The sequence below is a fragment of the Serinus canaria genome, chromosome 1A (assembly GCF_022539315.1).
Source record: "Serinus canaria isolate serCan28SL12 chromosome 1A, serCan2020, whole genome shotgun sequence".
NCBI lineage: Eukaryota > Metazoa > Chordata > Aves > Passeriformes > Fringillidae > Serinus > Serinus canaria.
In genome coordinates this window covers 12,953,689-12,972,899 of record NC_066314.1, presented here as the reverse complement: position 1 = coordinate 12,972,899, position 19,211 = coordinate 12,953,689, and the positions used below count along the sequence as shown (strand labels likewise).

The 19,211-nt window shown below is 41.8% G+C and overlaps 1 protein-coding gene and 1 long non-coding RNA gene across 6 annotated transcripts in view; one reads left to right on the top strand and one right to left on the bottom strand.

The window, feature by feature from the left end:
* The window catches only part of KMT2E (lysine methyltransferase 2E (inactive)), a 56,815-nt gene extending 47,872 nt beyond the window's left edge, over nucleotides 1–8,943 (bottom strand). Inside the window, exons 1-2 of one of the 3 annotated variants that reach the window (XM_009086842.4) lie at nucleotides 8,652–8,943; nucleotides 60–116 (exon numbers count right to left, since the gene is read on the bottom strand). The gene's annotated coding sequence lies outside the window, so the exon portion shown is untranslated. The remainder of the gene's footprint in view (nucleotides 1–59; nucleotides 117–8,651) is intronic. The other 2 variants (XM_009086841.4, XM_018910283.3) reach the window with 2 other exon arrangements.
* Nucleotides 8,944–9,133: 190 nt separating this feature from the next.
* LOC115485225 (uncharacterized) overlaps nucleotides 9,134–19,211 on the top strand; it is a 153,532-nt gene continuing 143,454 nt past the window's right edge. For 2 of the 3 annotated variants that reach the window (XR_007780451.1, XR_007780450.1), the window contains exons 1-2: nucleotides 9,134–10,282; nucleotides 10,464–10,530. This is a non-coding gene — a long non-coding RNA (uncharacterized LOC115485225). Of the gene's footprint in view, nucleotides 10,283–10,463; nucleotides 10,531–10,742; nucleotides 12,413–19,211 lie in introns of all 3 variants that reach the window. The other variant, XR_007780449.1, reaches the window with a different exon arrangement.

The following is a 19,211-nucleotide window of genomic DNA, read 5'->3' as shown; positions in this document are numbered from 1 at the left end:
GCAAGGTCTCTTCCTCAAATATTTATGCTAGTCCCTTAAACATGAAGTCTTGACCTTACCTCTTCTCTCTCTTCACTCCTTTTCTTCTCTCAGTGGAAGTTAGACAAAATATGGGACTAGGAAGAGAAAAAGAATGAGTGGTAGAAGGGAAATAAAGGTAAAAGCAGTTACAGAAAGAATAAGGATTAGTTTATTGAAGAAGAATCAATCAAAGAAACAGTAAAGAGACATACTAACACACATCACACTTACAGATTTTAGGTTTTCTATTTGCAGAACTCAACACCCAGGATTGAAAATTAACTACCAATTGCTTGTTTACTAAACACCTGCTATACTTCTGAAAATAAATTACACAAAAAAAGTCCTAGCCATTCAAAAACCACCAATTATTTGAGCTGGAGAGCCAAGGAACAGTGAAATACAAATCAAGTTCAGCACATGAAGAGGTGTAAGATTATTTTTTTCATAGCAATATTGCATATTGCCTGGAGAAGTATATATTAGCTTCCTAACATTAGCCTGTTATAGTCTATCACTGAAAAATGTAAAATGCCTTTAAAGAAAAATGCAAAGGCTAGGAACAATAATAAAGTGGCTTCCCAGTAAAAATATCTTGGCTTTATGTCATTTTTTGCATCAGCTACTTTACTGCAAATGAGTATTTCTTCATCTAGCACAAAATGATAAAAAGCTGTTGATTAAGCTTAGACAAACTGCCTGTGACTTAGCAATTACTCTCAATGAAAACATTTTATTTGTTATCTTACACTATTTTTCTTGACAAACTTTCTAAAAAAATAAAGGCTTTCTGCAAGTATATACAAATCCACATTCTGTAAGAATACCCAAATTCATGTCTAAACTGTATGGGCTAAACCTATTTATTTTTTATTAAATATAACAGTATCCGTCATGGCAATTCAGTCACCAATATTCCTCCCAAGAAGTACAGACTTTGGGGGTGAAAAAATATGTGGCTAAAAATAAATACTGGCATTGCCTTCAATACTAAAAATATATTTCAGGCTTCATGATCCCAAATAAGCTAATTAATTTTTTCTATGCAGCTCAATAAGGATTGGGAGTCTACTACAATTATTAGCTACCCACTACAGAAGAAGTAAATTCTTTTTATTTATTTCAAGTCTGACTTCAGCTAAGCATATTTTTGTTTTGACATGTTTTCACTTACGTAGATTTCAAAAACTAGCTCCTCTTTTCTATCTGTGTGTGACATTTTATTTACCTAAATAGCTCAACAGTGCTTCTACTTTTACTCATGGAAGCATTTTGTAGACATTCACATAACTGCTACACCTATGCCTAGGAATCAAAACACAAGCAAGTCAGAAAGTCACATTCTTTCAAACATAAACTTCTAATTCTTTCTGGCAGTTAGAAGAACCTCATTAACTACAGTTCAACCTGGACTATATCTTTTCGTAACAACTTGGCAGTATTTCAATGTTCTTTACAAAAACTTGGGGAGGATACTGGCAAGAAAAAATGAGAGAACAGATGGAGGGACTATTTCATGTTCAAGGACACACAAAAAATTACAGAAGTGTATGATCAAAAGATCCTTCCGACTTTCAAGAAAACAAAACTGAATTTATTTTTACTACAATTATTTTGCAAAACTGTATTATTTGAATTAAGAAATTTCCATTCCATGCATTTTAACTCCATAGCTTTGTGTTTTCAATGAAGTCTTCCGTACATTTTTCAATTATAGTAACAGAGACATAAAATACCTGATTTTTAAATAAGCACAAAGATATTCTGCCCAGTGATGGAAGCTCAATAAACAGCTTTAATTTTCACTACTACTGCCACACAGAAGGGAACAAAAAGCAGTGCTGGCTTTTGTCTTTCAGCACAAAAGATATCACTGGAGAGTAAGACAAGGAACTAGCATTTAAAAGAACCCCACAACACAGTCATTCATAAAAACCCTTCATAATAATAAAGATTCGCATCAAACATTCCTATCCTAAGCAAATGAAAAAAAAAAATCAGTGGAATCACTTGGTAAAGCATTTAAGGGAGGAATCTAACCCTTATCACGGGTAAAATAACTACTGTATTGTTTATGAATTATATATAAAGTATTCATGTTTCTTTCACAGTTCTAGAATGATAGGTTTGGAAACCAAAAGAGATGTGTAATCACTCTCTATCTTCCTCAAAAGTTATATATAAGTTGCTGTAATTCTCAAGTCTTCAGTTTAAGCAGAACTGACTAAAACCACTCCTTATTAGAAAATTTTCTTTAAACCAATAGTTAAAACAGGATTAACCACCTAGACTTGACTATCATCTGTTTTGTGATACAGTTTTCAACTCAGGCCCACTACAACCATTCTAATTAGAAGTCAGGTCCCTCTGTCTACTCAAGGCAAGCTAAAAGCATCACCAACTGTCAAGAAGTATCTTCAGTCCTATCAATTTAGAAGAGTTAAAAAGTAATGAACACCAAACAAATTTAAATATTCAGAACTCCTCAAGGTAAAAGACCAGAATCTACCATTCTATATAGAAGTTTAAATTCCTGAGTGGCAAATACAGGCTATTAGTTTTATCAGTTTCTGTGACTGATATATAACTGTTCTGCACAACATCTTTAACTCTAAAATGGAGAGACACATGAATGTGATGGATGGACCATTTGGTGTATAAGGAACTGGCCGCATGGCTGCACTTGTACAAGCTGCAAAAGCTGTCAAAGTGGAGACAAGTGATGAGTGGCATTCCTCATGAACTGGTATTGGGACCACGGCTGTTTAAAATCCTTGCTGGTGACACGGATTAAACACATTCTCAGCAAGTCTGTCAATGACATGAAGCTCTGTGGTGTGGCCAGCATGCTGGAGGGAAGGGATATCATCCAGAGGGACCCTGACAGTCTCGAGAGGTGGGTCTGTATGAACCTCACAAAGTTCAGTACAGCCAAGTGCAAGGTGCTGCACCTGTGTCCGGGAAGCACAAGTACAGGTTGGCCAGAGAATAGGTGAAGAAAGAGCCCTGAGGAGGACAGAGGCTTGCAGGTGCTGGTTTACAAGCAGCACGACACAACTCGGTGGTGTGCACTCTCAGCTCAGAAACTCAACCATGCCTTGGGCTGCATCAAAAGCAGTGTGGGCAGCAGGTCAAGGGAGGTGATTCTGCCCCTCTACTCCGCTCTCAAGAAATCCCACCTGCAGCTCTTTGTCAAGCTCTGGGGTCTGCAACACAAGAAAGAAGTGGACCTGTTAGAGCAGATCCAGAAGAGGTCACAGGGACAATCCAGAGACCAAAGCACTTCTCCCACAAAGGCTGAGAGAACAGGTGTTATTCAGCCTGGAGAAGAGAAGGCTCCAAATTCCTTAATGAAGCCTTTCAGTACCTAGAAGGGGCTTATAAAAAAGAGGGAGAGGGACTTTTTCCATGAGTAGATAGTAATAGGACAAGGGCAAACAGTTTTAAACTGAAAAATGAGAGATTCAGATTAGATAGTAGGAAGAAATCCTTCACAGTGAGGGTGTTGAGGCACTAGAATCACATTGTGCAGGGAAGCAGTGCATGTCTCATTCCTGGAAGTTCAAGGCCAGACTTTGATGAGGCTTTGAGCACCCTGGTCTGGTGGAAGGTGTCCCTGCCCATGGCACGGGCGCTGGAACAAAGTGGTTTTGAAGGTCCCTTCCAAGTCCACACCATTATATGATAAGGGGGCCAACAACAGATTATATGGCTTCCTTCTTAAGTTACAATAAAAAGTACGATAATGTCATTAAAATTTAGTCTTATCATCTTGTCTTTGAACTTGAAGGCAATTTACTTTTGTGATGAAGATATAAAAGTGAATGATTACCAAGATTATGATGGCATAAAATAAAAAAAACACAACTACAAATGAGAATAAAATAAAAAAGCTTTCCTTAACCTGAGCCTGCAATATGAAATTTTACTATCTAAACTATCCAAGTGCTAATTTTAAACTCTCAAACTAGGAACAACACTATTTTGGAAGTGCCTGATTTGCAAAATTGCTGGTCCCTTTAAAGTCTCACTTAGGTTTTACAGAACCAGATCTCCATCTAAGCAGTGTATGAACTATCACATGAAACAAGAGGTAGCACTCTGGTAATACAATATGCAAAATTAACAAACATACTCTACTTGCACAGGATGCAATCTGTGTGCTACTATAATATATTCTTCACATTCACTTTTGAAACACATAACTTGACTGGACACTGATTTACTATAGTTCTTACCCATATTTTAATTTTGAAAAATAAGATACAAAACTACTTAGGTCAGGCATGTTCAAAAATATACTGTATGCAATAAAACTGTCTTCAAAGGTTTAGAGATAACCTTATTAAAATTTTCTAACTACCAACACAGTTTAAATCTTGCCTGTTTCATTATTACATTAAGATTTGCAAAAGGAAATAAATATAATCGCAGTATCTTCTAGCAAGTAAATGAAACCTTGAAAAGGTTTCTTTTAAGTACTTGTTTGTTATGCCTTAAAGGTTAACAGCAGGTTTTCTTTGAACACAACTACTGCAGGTTTTTTCTGTAATGTGAAGGTCATGAGCAGAATTTTGGATCCTCAAAGAGATTAGGTCTTGTGGGTACAACTCTTCTGTTACTAAGAAAATGCGAACACTGAAGTAGATAGAAATATCCATCTTGCACCATTCAAAATACAACTACAATTAATATTTTCAATAATCCAGAATTTGGAAGCATAGAATTGAGGATTTTTTTCCTAATCCAGGTTTCTCATCTGTGGAAATTTTTTCTCCCCAGAGACGCCTTAAGTGTCACTCTCAGCAATAAATCAGAACTATTTGCACAGTGGAAACACTTAAACAGTGTACCTGTTGAAAAAATACTGTCCAACAAAATCTGGTTTTGAGAGATTCACAAATGTTCATTTGTATGGAAGTCATGAGGCAAATAACATAGATGCACTTCTTTAGGATCTCTGCATAAGTCTGAATTGGGTTCTATTTTATATCTTTACCCATCTAGCCCCCTCCCACTAAATTTTGTTAGAATGTCACATGACAACAGCAAAATACTTTCATTAAACCTTCATTTACATTAATCTAGTTAGAACAATACCATGATTCTACAATTACATACACCACTCCTTAACTCAGTCCCACAAATAGTCCTTACTAAAATTAGTATTAGCATGCATGCAAAGTTAAGACTGTCCTTAGTCAAACCAAGAACAGAACTGGAGAAACACTTCAGTCTTCAGTGTGACATTGATTTCTATATTACTGCTGCTTTCCTACAGAACTTTAACAGTTCTGTATGCTGAAACTGTCCAAGAGAAATCAGGAGTTGCATTACCTCAAAGTAACCTGAAGAGGTTACTTAGTCCTAAGAGAAACTTTCCCTAGATTAAGTCTAAAGAGTCAGTATTATTTCCCCTCTGGAATTTCCCAGATGGCAAAAACACTCACCCAAAAGCCTAAGTAACTCACCCAAAAGCCTAAGTAATTAAACAAATTTCTCCTTTGGATATGAAAATTTTTAAGATACATAAATGGATTCATAACTCCAATCCATATTATTGCATTTGTGACACAATGTTTGTGGAAAAGAAACATGTCTTAAAATAGAAGGAATTTCGATTTCAGACCTTCCTTCTTTCAAGAAGCTTATATTAGTTTTGAAGGTGGGAGGGTATTTCATTCTTTAAGAATATATAAATAAAAACATCAATGGAGTTAAAAAATAAAGGTAGAATTTGTTTTGTAGTCTCATCTCCTTAAAACAAATCACCGATCTGTTTAGACAAATGGAGAAACTGAGTCACGAAGGCAAACTGAGTCATTAAAACTCATACAGGAAAACTCTGGAAGATCTCTAAATTCCCAAGAGGTTCTTCGTGCATAAAATAAACTGTAAAATTTGAAAATTAGTATTTTTTGGGTTATTTCATTACCCTCCCCCAAACACTTTTTGTAAAGTGTACAAGGTTATTTTCCTCTAATTGTCAATCAGATGTGATGTCTGCTTGAGAATATGACAGAAGCCATGAAGAGCTGCAGACTGCATAGCATCAAGAACAGGAGCCTTCAACTGAAGGCAAGGAGAGAAAAAGGCAAAAGGTTTCCATAAAGTCCCATATATTCTTTGTCTTTTTCATGTACTTTTAAAGAGAGAGAATAAGACATAGCTTAGAAGAAAAAATTGTATTTATATAAATAAAGATGATGGGAGCATGCATTACTGAAGAATTAATGAAATCACTCAGCCTTTGGCCTCAAAACACACTAAAGGCATGCATTAACAATACCGTAAAAGTCTATCTTACTGTTCAACTTCAAGTATACCTTAAATCCTACATCAGTGCTTCTAAATGGTATTCAAATTAAAATTCGTCAGAGATTGAAGACAGCTTTGTCACTTCAATACCTCACTTTTGATTTCTTAAATCCAGAAGGTTCTAATATATATTAGAATATACTGGAATAGGAATTCATATCTCATTAATTTAACGGACAAGACTAAAGACAGGCATTAAAAAAAGGTGAAAATTTATTTTTTGTTATTGTTGCTTAAAACATACAATTTGCAGCTGCTATAGTACATATCAGAGTACACTACACCAACTACCAAATAATGAATCCTTGTGACCTCCCTTCCCCCCACTCAAACATATTTATAGTGGTGATACTAAATGGTTCATATTTCATTTAGGAAAAAAATTAGACGTTACAAATCGCACCTTACCTCAGTACTTGTATGTGTATTATCACATATACAATTGATATAGCAATATATGAAATAAACTGAAGAAAAAAAAAAGTAATGCCAAAATTACATGGCAGCATAAGAAATTATGTGTCTTTAAATAAAGTAACAGGTTATAATCTCGCGTGCATTATTGCCTTAAATTCATTCTGTATTCTCTAACTATGAATACATGGAATTACTACACCGATGTCCAGTGAAGGTATTTCCTGGAAGATGAACGTGACGTTCACAAATGTGTTACCACAAAGAATTTAGCTGACTGTCTTAGTGATCGTAATTCACGACTCTCGTTGAAAAATATTACTGATTTTACGTCGTTAGTAGGACAGACAGCTGTACAGTATCGATCAAACGCAGGAGCCTTTCCAATTTACTAAACCGACATACATACTACCTTACAGCACCACATACACACCCCTCGAAGGAGCTGCTTGAGTCTGTTGCCTCTTTCCACCCCCCTTCTCCCCGACAAGAGTGGTCTCGTTCACTTGCCTTTCACACACATAACCAATAAAATTAATCAGCTGGAACACAACATTTTTAAATCGCAGTAAAGTCAAGAGCTGTTTTGTACGTTATTTGAAGGGAACAGCCTTTTCATTTTAACATAGTAAGACACTAATATGCTGCAGACAAACGCACTGCATGGGGTGTGGAGGACCCGAGCTGATTAGATTACCACAACATCAGCCTGAGGCCGCCATTTTTAGAATCTCTAAAGGACAAAAGAGGGAAATTAATAAATTTGCTCCACATTTTTAAAAAAGTAACTTCAAAAGTATAGTGATGATAACCAATTAATCACGCATTGCAAGTACTGCCATGGATATCTCCTGCTGTTCTCTGATCTGAACCTGAGTAACAAAAATGCTTCGCTATTATTCCTTTAAGCTACTGTAAATAAACAGACTAAAACATTCGTAAATCTAGATGCAGCACTGAACTTCTGCTTTTGACGACACGTAGTATGTAGCATTATAGGGACCTCAGGGCTTTCAGACACCGCACACTCCCTAATAGCCAAGTATGGGGGAATACAGGACCTTTATAATCAGGCTATATTATGTTTCTCTACCCTATTTAGTAGTACACAGTGAACCGTTTGTTTCTCTTCGCCGGCGTCTGCAGCAATACGGTCGAACCCACCAACACTTACTGGTTCAGGAAATATGCCACCCAGGGAACACGAACACTGGATGCAGAAACTAAAGCAAGAAAGGGGTGCACCCGTCTAACTACTTACAGCCTCGAGAAAGGGGGTGGGGAGAATGATCCCCTTTTAAATTGGCACAGAAACTCCTGGGGACAGCTCTCCGTTTGTCCAGGTTACACCACGAAGCGGAGATATTAACAGGGAGGCAGGCAAGGAGGCGGGGGTGTGGAAGGCAAAGAGATTAGGCCTATAACGAGCCATTTTAGTACCACAAAGCAAAAATATACAGGATGGAGGAAAAGAATACGCTTCCCCAAGCTTCGTAAAACTCAATACGCAGTCCCAATAACGCACAAACCCGTTCTGAAAACCGCCAGCCCAAGGAAGCCTGTGTTGTCACATAATAGCTCCTTTTGGCTCATTTTCCAAGCATAATGCATAAATCTGGCGTAACTGCCAAAAAATTCTCCTCAGCTCCTCCAGTTACAGTAACCCGCCATATTCATAAGATATAGCGACAGCCTGCCATTTTTTAACCAAACCCCACAAAAGGAAAAGCAAATTCAAGGCAACTTAAACAGAAATTAAACACATTTCAGGGTGGGAAGGGGTTATACTCGTAACGAAGGTAATGAGACATTCCCGTCGCATTTCACTCTTTTTTCACCCCCCCCCCTCCCCCAAAGCACCCACAGCAGAATATGCTGGTAAATAACCAAAGACTCACCTGTAATGGTCACAGGCCAGGCAGCAGGACCCCTCAGCTGAGCCCCTTCTCTATCCCAGCCAAAACAATGCAACAGCCCCACTGCGGATATCCCTACCCTAGGCAGGACTCAGCCCTCAGCAGGCTCTAGTAAAGAAAGGGAAAGAGGAGACCCCCCCTCCCCCCAAACCTAGCTCAGTGCGCAGAACCCTACAGGGACCAGCTCAAAGGCGCCTTTGCCCTGGAACCTGTGTACAAACCCCACTGCTGCTGCCGCCGCTGCTGCTCCCGTGCCTCCCTCCCTCCAACCTCCTACGCTCCCTTCTATGTCACTGCCTCTCTCTGGGAAAATGGCGTCCGCTCTCCCCTCCCTCCCCCTGCACGGGGTTCACCCGCCCCGCCTGACAGGGGCAGGGTTACCAAGGCGAAGCCAAACAGCCGCCATTTTGCTTACGGGCCGGGAGCGCAGCCCTCGCCCGCCGAGCCCTCAGAGTCCATTTTACAACACGCAGAACGGCTCCGGGGTCTGGGCGCGGCCGCGGCACCAGACTGCGGCAGGGGCTGGGCAGGGGGGCCGTGAGGAGAGAAGTAGGGCAGAGGAGGAGGGGCGGCGGCAGCGGGGGCTGGCGCCGGGGGCGATCCGCAGCCCCGGCGGGGCAGCCCGCGCGGGAGGGGCGGGGGCTCCGTCCAGGCCTGTTGTGGGGCCGAGCGCGGGCGGGAGCGAGGGTGTCTGAGTCAGAGCTGCATCCTCGGAGGAATAAACGCCAAAACTCCCTCCTCGGCCGCTCTCACACCCCCAGCCTCCGGCTTCTTCCTCACGACCGTCGATGCTGTCAGCATATGTGTTCTTTATGAATCTCTAACAGCATATTTTCGGCCTAAACTGCGCGAAAAGCCGGGCAGACCCGCCGGATCTCACACACTCAGAAGGACTACCTGAGGGAAGGGGAAGAGGGGAGCGAGAAAGGAGCGGGAATTTTTGCAGACCTGCTCAGGAGGTTTTGACTGAAACTTTCTGTAAAACACTCGAGGCTGAGAATCTTCCCCGAAGCGTTTAGGACTCAAAGGCAAGTGGGAGAAAGCTTCTTTCCTTAGAGCGAGTGCGACGGCATTCGCTGAAGGCATTTCTGTTCTGCAGGGAATGAGACAAGCAGAGAACGAGCCTCCTTTGCTTGTTAGGGAACGGCGCTCGGGGAATAGGAATGGCGTGCTTCCATCCAGACCAGCGGGCGCTGCCAATGCCAGGAGCTTACTCAGCCTTTCAGGGCAGACACAGCTCCGGCCATTCGTAAGCAGCCCGTCTTTCTAACCACCATATCTCCTCCCAGCTCTCGCTGTACCCCTACGCCGCCCTGCCTCCCCTGCCCGGCTTCAGCCCCTCCAGCGATACGGCTGATGGAGGGAGGGGAGGCGGCGGCTGGGGTTTCGTTCGACGCCCACCAGGGGCTGAGCGAGCCTTCTTCAGTGCGCAAACTCGGGGCACCAGATAAAAGCTGGGCTGGCAGCTCCTACCTTGCCTCGATGGAGCCGCCACTTTCGGGTGACTGGAGAAGCAGTTAGCAGCAGCGCCATAGACTAGCGTCCCCCCCACACCTTGGGCACAGAGAGTTTGGGGCTCTAAACAGCTGCTGCTGCGGCAGGAGGGAGCCGAGGTGAAGGGATCTGCTAGCTGGTTGGACGCAGAGGAGGCGGCTGTAACGGGGCATTAAGTTTGAGGGAGGAGGGGGGGCGATTAAACCTCTTGTGATCATGGCGGAGTCTATGGGTATTTTTTTTTCCTGTCTTAACTCTTCTGTGCGTGTGTCTCTTGTTTCTTTCTCTCTCTCTCCTTAGGGCGCTTGGCTGGGGCTGCTCGCTCGGGTTCTGCCTGTTGTTGCGCGAAATGGCGGCTGGCGTCTTGGTGGGTTTGGTTGTCGGTTTTTTGTGTAGGGTTTTTTTTTTCCCTTCCCCTCCTATTCCCCTCCCCGCACTTGTGCCTTGGCTGCAGCTCCGCAGCGAACCGCGGCGCAGCCCGAGTCAGGAGGGGGGCGGGAGCGGCTCGGCAGCCAATGGCCGGGCTGGCCCGGGTGGCCCGGCGAGCCCTGATTGGCTGGCGCTGACATCATCCTGCAGCAGGGCAGCCGCAGCTGGGCAGGGTCGGGAGCTGCCGGAGGAGGCAAAGGGAGAAAACGGGCGCCATGATCTCAGCGCCAGGGAGGACTTCGCGGGCAGGGCGTCCCCGAAGAGCTGGCGAAAAGAAAAGCAGGACCAGGCCTGGGCTTCTTCCCGAATAGTGCCGGGGCTGTGCTGAGAGGAGCGGGAAACGAGCGAGAGGGGAGCAACTCATGCCTGCCATTGTAACTGCGTCAGTACAAGATGGCGCAGGGTGTCCCTGGAGAGGGAAGGGAGTTGCACGTCCGCCGGAGGTCATGTGACCGCGTTGCATTCCTGTGGGGTTTGGCTGCGGACCAAGCTGGCTTAGGCGGCGGCGGCTGCCCGGGAGAGCCCGGGCTTCCCTCCCCCTCCTCCTGCACAACGTCGTCGGTCCCGCGCTCGTTCCCTTCCCCCATCAGCCTTATGCACGAGGGTGTAGCTACTGCCGAGGAAGGTTCTCGCTTCTCTCTTTACTCTCCACCCACCTCCAGGGTGTAGCTCCTCTTGGGGAAAGCTTTCCATTCCGCCCCCTCTCTGCGCAAGGCTTTACCCACCGCCAGGGAAAGTTCCCCCTGGGTGCCTGCTAGCTCCGCCCGAGCGTGGGAGCCGGGTGCGCTCACGGTAGTGCCGCCCGCTCGGTGCCAGGGCACTCTGCTCTGAGTTAAGTTGCAGTGGTTCTTACTGGAGCAGTCGTTTTAAGCGATGTCTAAATGACCTCATTAAAGCCGCTGAGGGAAACGTACAGGCCGTGCGGAGTTGTTCTTCTGACGAGGAGGTCTTGGCTGTTCTAGTGTTGCTCTGCTGGGGTACTGGTGGGGGAGCCAAGGGAAAAATCTCTTAGTTGTTTATGACTTTTTTTCTGTTTGAACAGGAAAAGTGGACCGCTGTTCTTTGTGTGCTGTTGAATCCTATTGCAGGAGTTGAGCAACTTTCTATGGAGCGATAGGTGTATTCCAAAGTCAGGCCGCAGATGGCCTGCATCTTTTGCACGGGAATTGATGTATATACTTAGTGCAAATGAAAAATGTGGTCCGCAAATATTGTGCGGACTCCCCATGTTTTACTTTGAGGTCTATGGGCAAATGAACTTGTTACATAGGCCTGGAACGTCGGCAAATATATTTTCCAGGTCTTTTTAAAAGAGTTTCAATATTTGCTGGATGGGAAGTGAAAAATGTATGTTTTCCAATCCTAACTCTTTTCTTTAAGGAATGCAACTCCCGCTACTGTTTGGTTGAGCTTCTCATATTTTCAGAGCAGTTCAGTGCTAGTTCCCATGTCTTGTTCTTGTATGCCACAGTGTAAATTTAGCCATGGCATCTAACCCAATGAACAAATTAACAGTTAATATTGTTGATGATTTAAAGGTGTTGGTTTGTTCTATTTGGAAATGTTTCACTTTTTCTGTTCTTAGTCTGTCCCTGGATAGATAGGATATTTCTTTTTACCTCCACAATAGCAACCTGATAGGGCATAAAGCTTGGCTATTTCACAAATGTGCTGTTTGAGAGCTGGAATGAAAGTAACTGAGTGTATGACTAATAGAGAAGATTTCTGTATAATAGCTGCTCTTTAATATGTGTTACATAAGTAATTTGGTGAGGTGGAGTTCAGTTATATAAGAACTGACTGGGGACTTGGGAGCTGCTGTAAGTAGTTCATATTGGTCGCATATATAGCCTGCAGGGCATCCCTGTGTTGTGGGAGGAGGGGTAGAAAAACAGGATTGGAAGCATCTAACAGCACTACATTTTTCCTTTGTAGGTTTATAGAGGATACCAGGAAAGAAAGGGAGAAGGCAGTAATTAGGAATGACAGAGTGTGAAGGTTTCAAATGTCTGTAGTCTCATTTGAGCTTAGGTTTTAGAATGTAATCACTGTTTTCTAAAAGAGCAGTCCCCCCTTTTGAGTGTCAGAAGGTGGCTGCCAGCTGAGCCTTGTGCCAACTGACTTCTGTGTTGACTATAAAGAGCAAGATTCTTGAGTCCTAGAGATTGTGAGGCTGTGCCTATTTTTTTTTTTTTTTTGTTATCAAAAAAAAAAAAAGATTACTGGTAGGAAATGCTGTTAGAAATAGGCAGTTGGTTTGTTGATCAAACATTAAAATGACTGGATTACTGATTCTTCTTGTGTAGGCATCAGATGACACAAGGTAAATACTCTTTTGTAATGGAAGCTTCCAGAGAGGCTTTCAGTATACAGTGATTCTTTAAACACAGCACTGATTTATGTGGGACTTGACATTGTGAATACTTCATTGCAGATGTGTTAAAGGGAGACCGTTAATTTCAACTAAAGATGAGGGGAAAAAACATTTTATTAGTACTTGCATTTAGGCATGCATTCTGTAATTATGAAACAGTAATTGCCTACCTCACTGTGTAAGAATTGTTTGAATGCTTATGTTATGGAATAGTTTATATAGCTAGAATTTTAATTCTTAAGGCAGCTTTTTAGATAACTCACTTTGATAACAGATTTTGCTTGAAAATCAAGAAATGAGTTACTTTAAAAGCTCTCTGTAACTCGCAGCTTATTGCAGCAGTACTTGAATGGAGGTGTGGCTGTGCTTTTATGAAGGTACAGAAATGAAGGCAAGTTTTAATGAGCTGGTAGTAATTTCTTGTTTGTTTCAATGTTGTTTTTATTAGCAATTCTCAGTTATCTTGAAAGAAGATATCTTGAAAGAAGCAGTAGCTCTGGTAGTGTTGCAATGCAGTATCAAAACAATGTCTGTATATTCTTAATTATTTGTGCTGCAGGAGATGAGTAAAAGCAAAATGTGTGTATTTATTTGAGACAGGGCATTTGCCCTACGGCCGTTCCTGATGCAAGCTGTTTTATTCTTGAAGGGAAGAAAAGAGCTGGAGGAGACTGGCTGAAAAATGGTGTGTAGTTTACATTTATGGTAGCTTACCAGGGAAACAAACAATTTCTACAGAACTTCAGTTTGTTCCTTAACGAGGATACTTCAATGGGCTGGATGCTCTCCAGCAGTTAGACTTGTGGCTCTGACTTGCCGTGGTAGCCTGTCTGTGCATGCATGTGTGGTCTGAGCCCTTACTAAGACCTGTTATTTAAACAGTTGTTTACCTTTAGCCATACAAAGGGACTGACAGGAGTTCAAGGGTATTTAGGGGAGAAAGGAGAGAGATACTAACAGTGTAATAGATCCAACTATGCATTAATGTCATAGTTGAGACAGTTAAAAGTGCTCATGCTGAAAGATGATCCTGCACTTTTTCAGCTGTTCATTCTTGCTTCTGCAAGTGATCATGGGGGAAATAGAAGTGAAGAATGGATGAAACATAAGCCTCATAGTAATGGATGGTTTTCTAATGTGACTCTTCATTGTGTGGCTTTTAAACATTCCTGTTTAAATGGGAGCAGAAAGAAGCACCTGGTGGGAAAATGGAAATATGCAGGCTTTAATTATTAGTGAAGTTAGTTATGCTTTTTCTCAGGAAACCTGCAGTTATTAAGGAGTTTTGAGGGGCACCTCTTGAAGGCCTTTTGCTAGTGTAACTAGAATTACTGAGACAGACACTCTCAAAAAAAAAAAAAAATCCTGAACGTTGAGTTTATAAGTCATTGCTAGATTGACCATCAGTTATGGGTAGTGAGAGCACTTCAGCTTCACTGAATTGGTAGCCTGTAAAATTAAGTGAAGTGTTATTTTCAGCTACAGGCTAGTTAAGTGTTCATAGGATTTCAGATTTATTTTGTTGGAACAGGGTAAAACTTGAAATAAGTTTGCTTCATCCAGAAGTGGCTGATAATCTAATTAATAGCTGGGGTATTCTGTGAAGAATTATTCCTACAGGATGAGTTTTTAGCTAATCATAAAAAGTGATGCCTGTGGGTCACAGTAGTCATGAATTTGGCAAGTAGTCACTGGCCAAATGATTTTGCATTATTTGCATGAGGAAAAGGAGTTCCAGTGACTGACAACTGATCAGTTTATCCACCTGGATTTGGACAGACTGTGTTACATGATCAAACAGCAGCGGGTAAGAACTTCCTTTGCACACTGCTTTAGGCTTTGTGTTACAATGAATCTTTCTGAAAAAGCTGAGATTAGTAAGGTTTTGCTTGAGCAGGAAAATAGGTTATTGGCTGGTTCTACAATTCTTAACAGTTGGGTTCCTCACTTAAAGAAGCAACCTTAAAGCTGTTGTATGGCCTCCTAATCCTGGAATTAGTGGGAATTTGTACCAGGTTCACTGCTGTGACCTCTGTGTAGTGAACTGGGGCAGGCATTGGTTTGTTTTCTCCTTCCAGCATGACCTTATTACTTGAAGTAGAGTCATTCTTAAGAACTACAGGTTGCTTTGGAGGGCATTATTAAGGTCCAAGTAGCTACTTTCATAAGTGAGGTTGTGCTCAGACGTGATTATAATGCAGCACTAGCCCTGAAATGCTGTCAATAGCAGTACTTTGATGAAAATAACCAGTGGTTGATTGAATGGCTCATAAGCAGTTAATGCAATATGGTGCTTTTTGAGGATCTTCAGGAAGAAAATGGGGGACGGTACTGACAATTTAGAGACTTGAACTGTGCCAGAGTTGGGAAATTACTGAACTGGAGACGCTAGCATCCCATGAGTACAGCTGAAGGTGGTCCTGTCACAGAAGGCAAGAATTTGTGTTCCTTGTAAGAAGCCAAGCAAATCTTAGCTGCTGGGTTTTTGTGCTTATCAAGTGTTGGAGAAAAGAAACTGAACTGAAACTTATTGTGACTGCTCCATCTGTGAGCTTCTTAATGTGGCATGGTCATGCAGTAGATGTTACTCAAAAGTAGAAATGCAGCAGCTTTATTGCACCAGTATATTATGTCTCTTCAAGGGTTTAGCTTGTGGAGACTGTTGCAGTCCTACTCAGTGTTGTCTGTTAAGATGCAAAACAGAAAATAGGCTGAGGGAGCTGGGGCTTTTCAACACAGAAAAGAGAAGGATCTCGGAGAGGCCTCATTACAGCCTTCCTGTGTTTAAAGGTGCCTTATGAAAAAGTGACTTTTTACATCAACAGGATGTTAGGAGGGGGTGCTTAGAGGATAATGAGGCATTAAAATAGGTTGTCAGAGAAGTTGTGGGTGTCCCATTTCTGAAAGTGCTCAGGGTTGGATTGGATGGGGCCCTGAACAGCCTATTCAAGTAGAGTTGTCCATACCCATGGCAGGGGCTCGGAACTTTATGATCTTGAAAGTGCCTTCCAACCCAAACTGTTCTATGGTGTCTGACCAGCAGAGAGGTACACTAAGAATGGATACCTTCTTGACATTGAGTACCACTCCTTATAGTAATGAATTTGTCAGTAGATGGGTAAATAGTGGATAATTTCTTTTGGGTTTTTTTTTAGTAATTTATTGACAGAAGTTAGTATCCTTCTGTCCAGTTGGCTGTCGTATATGGATTTTCATAGCTCTTTGATCTAGTGCTATAGATGAACCAAATAAAAATCCAAAACCAGCTTGTGTGGCAGATATGAGTTGTTAGAACTAGTGTTGAGGGCAGAAGACCTTAAGCTGAAGAGGTAGATGAGAACCAAGCATTAGCATCTAGTTCTTGTGCTAAACTCCCTCCTTCCACATTCCTTCCTTTACTTAGCAGGTTAGTCATGACACAGGACTGTCATATGATTCCCTGAATTTTAGTGAAGTAAGGTTAAAAAAAACTGGAGGTACAGAACTGTGCCACTTTATTAATGCAGATAAAACAATCCCTCAAAGAGACTGTGGCTGGTTATGATACTGAGATAGTAATTTAATCTCTAGCCTAAGAAGTGCTCTACCAGCTGTATTCCCTGGTACGTGATAAGCGGTGGTTGTGCTGCTTTGTTTTGGTCCACTATGTTTGTGGCCCAGTTTGTCAGGCTGATAGATTGTGCAGTATGGTCTTTTATGTTGAGGCAGGGTAAGCTGGCTGTCTCAAATTCCATCCAGAACAATTATGGGTCTTCTAATTAGAGATTTATTAAATAGTACTGGATGTCATTGTCACAAATACCCCGATTTAGAAGATTGCTCTTCATAAAACAAAACTATTGCTTTTATCAGAGTGGTGCTACTTCAAATTCATCTTCAAAGCTGTGCTCCATTACCCCAGCATACATATGCTGGAACAAGCTCATAAGCTTATAAAGGCATGCTGGGCAGTTGTCAGATCCTATTTTTAAACTGTTTCTGAGAAACACTTCTGCTTCCCTATCTCTGCATAGTCATAGAAAAGACTGTACTTCATGCAGGAGCCATAGTGTCTGGGCTCAGCTAACAGTAATTTTTGAACTTGAGTGTCTTCTCTTCAGAGATAGTAAAACTGAACTGCGCTGATTGCTGTTGCAGAGGGGAGATGACAGGTCACTAGGAAATAGTGGCAGTGGGCTGTCGACTCCTTGACTCTAGTAAGGTATCTTCACTCCTGTGACCAGTGACAGAGCTTGAGGAAATGTCATGAAGCTGAGGCAGGGGAAGTGTAGGCTGGATATCAGGAAAAAGTTTTTTACCCAGAGAGTTGTTGAGCACTAGAATGGGCTCCCCCCTGGGAAGTGGTCACAGCACCAGCCTGAGTTTTGGAAGTGTTTGGACAATGCTTTCAGGCACATGGTGTGGTTCTTAGGGTGTCCTGCATGTGGCCAGGAGTTGGACTCCATAATCCTGATGGATCCCTCCCAACTTGGCATACTCCTATGATTCTAGATCTCTGGTGCTTGACAGCCTAGCCAAACTTTAATTGGAGTCCTGCTGACTAGTATCAGAGCACCTGCTTTGCTATGTTCCAGAGAGTGCAAGAAGAGTTGAGAGCTTTAAATACTTTATAGTATCTCTTCTGGTAAATCTTGAGCACAACAGGGTTGGTTCATCTGCTACTGATTTGCAGTAGCCCACTTTCTATAATTCTGTGACACTACTGTATGCCACCTTTACATTTTCAATAACATTGGAAAACTGCATAAAAATGTAGCTGGGTTCTGTAGGCACCTAGTATTTTAAGGCTTTTTCTCCCTGTGTCTAACATTGCCTGCTTTAGTCTAGGCCTGAAGTACAGACACTAAATACAGGTGTTTATGTTTTCCTATGCTGGAGAGGGAATTCCAGAATTGAAGGACTACTTCAGAGAATATGCATTATGTAGTTGGGGTCAAAAAATGAAAATACCAGTCAAGCATTTAGACTTGATTTTGTTTGTTTCTTAAAACTGGCAGGCAGGGATATTTCAAACTAGGGAAGCTACTATGAACAGGAAGAAAAAAATCATGCTCCTATAAAATGAATTATACAGAGCAAATTAACATACTGAGTTTGTGTGTCTTAGAACTCTTTCAGGACACTCCTGAGACCCTGCAATTGCTAGTGCAGACCTAATTGATGGGAGGGAATCGTAATTTGAAAGTGTTATTAGGACTGACGTCTGAGGGCTGTAGCCAGCCTAGGAGTTGACAGTGCAGGGTCTTCTGATTTCTTATTTTCTAGAATAGGCAAGCCCTTTTTCCACACTTCCCACAGATTGTGTGCTACAAATATTACTGGCCTTATAAGTGCAGCTGTTAGTTAAATTATTTTCTCTTCTGTTTCAGTGGTATGACTACTTAATAATCCTGTTCCCCTCTAAGTAAATTGAAGTAGTTAACAGAAACCAAGGGAAAGAGCAGCTGCCTAAATTTTGCCTTGTAGGCCAAGTGTTTCTGCATAAAGGAAGGAGAGGAACTTAGCATTGGACCTATTTTAAGCTCATCCTACAGTGAGCTAAGCAGGGTGATCTGTTTGAAGGTTATGGTAACTTTTGTCCGTTTGCTTATACATGCCCTTTAATTTCAGTAATGTAATGACACTGAAATGGGCTATAGAACTGTTAACTCACTTAAAACAAATCTCATCAATTCCACATATTTGTGTAATCTAACAAGAATATACTCATATACTTCCTGTTCAGTGTAGTGGCTGTGCCTTACGTTTCAAATTTCTCCTGTGACTGATCCTCACAGCCTTCCAATGTAGTTATAGATAGCATATTACAACTTAGAGGTATGGAGCTGTGTACAAATGCTCCTTATATGTAGAAGTGACTTGCTGAAAGGTGCTTCTGTGTGTCTGTAGAAGCTGCATGAAGCTTAGATTTATTTTTTTTTCCTGTAGACCACCTATGTATGAACAAAGTGTCTTGCTCTGGGTGCTTCTTCTCTTTGCTTGAATAGCATTGAGCAAGATTTATGTAGTGATTGCACTCAGTAAAAGTAATGCTCTACATTCTGTTTTGGATGTGTGTATTAATACGTGTACATCTGTTGCATCTTTTTAGAAACAGCATGTTGCAGTCTTGGATCACATTTCAAATCTGAAGCCTTTAAGGGATATCTGAAGTTACAGTTTATGTAGTGGGGTTTTCTTACATGATGCAAGAATGAGTGTTGTTTTAGTATTGGTATTATCCTTCTGCATCATCAGTCCCTACT